Below are 4,412 nucleotides of genomic sequence, written 5' to 3'. Positions count from 1 at the left end.
CAAATTTGGTTTCTTAAACCAAATCAAACCAGAACCAAATCAATCTAATTAAAATAAGTCTTAACCTAATTAAGAGCCTAATTTAATTAGATTAAATTATATTTAAATCTTATTTAATTTTTTAATCAAATTAAAAATTAGGTTGATCCAAGTCCTAATTGAACTAGAACTAGTTTTTTCTTGCACTTGGCTTATCCAATAAACCAATTGAACTTTATCTAATGAAGCCCAAACTAAATCTAATTAAATTATATTCAATTAGACTTAATCTCAGCCCATTGGCTTAATCAAATTAGGCCAATTAACAATCGAATTGCTAATCGATCCTCCTGTAACACTTGCACTAGGTTAAATGTCAATCGTATTGATCGTTTAACCCTAGAACCATTCTTGATCGTTGATTAACCATCCGATCGGATCATGAACTCTAATGTGTGTGATCTTATATATCCGAACCTAAGTCGGTAGTATAGAAATAAATTTTTATACCAATCGAAGTGACCATCTAGCAATGGTACCCGACGGTCGGATAGGTCGGATGTGTAGAACAACATCCTTAGAACCCATGCGGATATAGTTTCCATATAATTCATCTCCTTGACCAAAATGATCATAGGACACCTCAGAGTTTAACTGTCAACTCTGATCAGGTTGTCCACATTGTATTTTTAAATATCAAATCCATCTGATGGATTACCCTGGCCAAGATTTTGCTAAATTGAAATACAGCGACTCATTCTTCTCCAACTCTTGGAGTGGTCAATCCCATCTCGATCACACTCTGACTTCGCAAGTACTTGACTGTGCCCAGAAGCCTTCCATCACTGAATTAGAAATTCAGTTAGTTCAGTACCAAAGCATAATGAGTTGCTTGCAAGTCACTGAGGCAATCTCAGATCTAAGGGACACTTATATCTATATCCCATCAAAGACATTCTCGACAGTAGAATGCTCTGGAGTTGGTCACGTTCAATGATGATGTACCCTTATATCTCACTTGTATGCCATATCAATATCTCCATACTCCTTAGTTAAGAGGATAACCAACCCATATGGCCTACAGCGACCTATGCTCGATAGAAGCTGTCATCCTTATTAACTGCTTATCATTTGGTCGTGAATAATTTTAAGGACTAATCGATAAATCCTCTCTTTATCGAACCTAAATAGTCCTAAGGACTTCATCACAACAACGAAATTCATTAGAAGATGAAAATTTATGATAAAAATATCAAAAATATATTTTATTTATTAACAAATCAATTACAATACTTGGTTGCTCAACCGTCAACAGGCTGACGATTAGCATTTGAAACATATTTTTTAACAACTCCCACTTGTCCTAAAGTCACTCGGCATAGTATCTAATACCCATCTTTGACTTAGACAATGAGTTCAGTATTGCATCTTTCCCAAGCTGCTCATGCAAGGGAAAGCCGAGCTTGCTCAAACTCTCCATCAGCTCGATCATGTACAATACATGATCAGTGATAGAGGCACCATCCCACATTTTGGCGTTGAAGATGGCACAACTAGTCTTGTGCCTCTCCACATCATCGGGTATGCCAAAGGCATCCTCCGACACTTGAAGCATGTCCTTTGGCTGAGTCGTCTCAAATGTGTGACTGAACTCGTCGCTCATGGCAGCCAGCATGATGCAGCGCATCGTGGTCCGATCACTGAACCACTTCTAATAAGTGTCTCTGATTGTTCCACATGCATTGGCAGCTGGCTCCTCAGGTGCAGGATCCGTTATCACATATAGGATCCATTCATGCTCCAGGACTATCTTCAACTTTCGGTACCAACTACCGAAGTTGGGTCCCACCAACTTATCATTGTCCAATAATAATCGGAGCGATAGGAAAGTGGCCATATTTGTATAAGAAAAAATTATAACCTAATTAGTAATTGATTCATTAAACCTAAAGATTTAGACTTTAATCAAAAAATTTCTCTCACTATTTTATTTGAATTGATAGCCTCTACCTCTAATTCGAGGAATTATCCTAATTCCTTAGTGAAAATTAGAATTCACTTAGACTGCACACAAGCCCAACTTTGGTTGGCTAACCCATGTACATCTAAGGATAAGTTCATAACCAATTATTTCTCTAAATAATTTTTAGTAATTTTAATTTTGCCCCAGTCCCTAATCAGTAGGCTTTGGCCTCCACTGAAAAGATCTGGTTAAGTCCAACCATTAACATGACCATACTTGGCCCATTTAGCTAATGAATGATTAGGCCTAATTTTGGTTGGCTAACCTAACCACCATTTAGAAAGATGCAGTTAAGAAATCATATTATGAATGATAATTTCATCAGCTGATAAGCACCAGGCCTTTGGACCTCCAATGATTATCCAACTGATGGACCCATTATCATCCACTTAATGGAAGGCTATGATCTAGTTATCACTATAACTATTTTATTTTAAAGACCTAATAATTTTAGAGAATTTAATTGATTTAGAGGATGAGGTCAGATGAACCAGTTTATCATGATCCTCCCACTGGCTTCACCAAGTCAGCTTAAGGGAGACCATTAAAAGGGCTGGTCTAGGAGTACCTAAATCAGTCACACTGATTTACCTAGCTGACATGGGTCAGCTCGAATAGTCAAGTGATCCGATCAAAATATAATTTCACCAAGAGGCCAGATAAGTTCGATCGGTGGGAGGATCTGCCAAAGCTTGCCTTAGACACCATCAGAAATGGCCAGGTAAGCGGGCTACCAATTAAAAACCGCTGGTTTGGTTTACCTTAGACACCAACTGGTTTAATTAGTTTCGATTAGATCAGCCTAATAGTTTGTGCTAGACCGCTTAGCCAAGAATCAAATCTATTTGGTCCTCGTTAAAGATATGGACTTGACCAACTACGGCTATTGTAATTGATCTAGAGAATCCTTGACCTAATCTAAGATAATAATTGATTAGATTTAGTAAATTCTTTAATTAAGTCCATCTTTAATCTAATCTTAGGTCTAACCCAATTAATGGATCTAATTCTCACTAACCCATTAACCCAATGTGTTATGGTTTGTGTCTTAGGTTCTTCAATTCACAATCCTAGAACCTAATCAAACAACTTCTTAATTCTCAATTAAATTTTGGGCTGAGGGTTGGGATTCGGCTTTTCGAAAATAATTTTTATATTTATAAAATATTTTTACAATATGGTTCTACCAACCAAGTTGCATGTTTGATTCATAATCAAAATACAAGTGAAATAAGCATGAAACTACTTTAGATCTAATCTAAACAGGTTCATGTAATTGAAACAATTTCAACTTTAAATTGCGCAAATTTTTCAGACAAATATATTATGGTTCTTTGCATAGAAATTATTAACAAAGAGATTTTATTTTAGATTTAAATATCTTTTAAATCTAATAAATCATAAATTTAATCTAGATCATATCTAACAAATTTATGATTAAAGATAGATCTATACGAACTAGGACAACCTTTGCACTATGAGGGATAAATCTTACAGCAGGACAACCTACAGTTTGTGATTGATCTAAAAATTTTAATTTTAGATTTAACAATTAGATTATAAATTAGATCTAATCTAAGAAATAATCTAAGCATGTATAAATAATCATGTAATAAATAACCTGACTCTGATACCAATTGAAGGAACCAGATCTAGGGTTTTAGGATTAGATCTTGAAAATTTTTCAAAATTAGGCATCGAAAGACTAAAATAAATCAAATTTATCTTATAAAATTAGAAAATTCTTAGATCTAAGATTCTATTACATGATTATTATATGATATTAAATCAGAAGTTAAAATATAAAGAGCAAGAACTACATGTTGATCATATCAACATGTTTCTATACTACATCTAATATATATAAAATATAATAGATTAGATCTATTACCTTGCAAGTTAGATATTCTAACTTTGCTGATCCGGGCTTGAGGATGATATTACGAGCCGCACGCATATCTGACCTCTAGGAGTCTCCACACGAGCCCACGAATCACGATCAGAAGTTCTGGTCCAGAAAATCAGCACAGTATGCTAGTACTGCGCTGATCCTTCTTCGATGGTCGATCAGATGCCTCCTTCTTCTTGATTTTGACTCTTCTAAAGATGAGAAGTAGGAGAAGGAGTTTTAGATGAGACACTCTTAGAAAACTTACAGATGGAGGAAGGGAAGAGATGAACCCAGTAACTCTAGAAGAAGACCCTCTTCTTCTTCTCTTTGCTTTAACCCAGACACCTAATTTTGTGTCTATTAGATCTCCACACCCCAAGACTCTTTCTTTTTAATTTTTGGATGGCCTAAAGGTCTCTCAATGCTCTATGTTTCAAAAAAATTTTATGAAGAAATTTATTTTAAATAGAGAGATATGAAGAGTCCTTGTCTAGGTCAAATACCTAGTCAAGGATTATC

The sequence above is a fragment of the Elaeis guineensis genome, chromosome 2 (assembly GCF_000442705.2).
Source record: "Elaeis guineensis isolate ETL-2024a chromosome 2, EG11, whole genome shotgun sequence".
NCBI classification, from domain to species: Eukaryota; Viridiplantae; Streptophyta; class Magnoliopsida; order Arecales; family Arecaceae; genus Elaeis; species Elaeis guineensis.
This window is presented reverse-complemented; position numbering follows the sequence as displayed.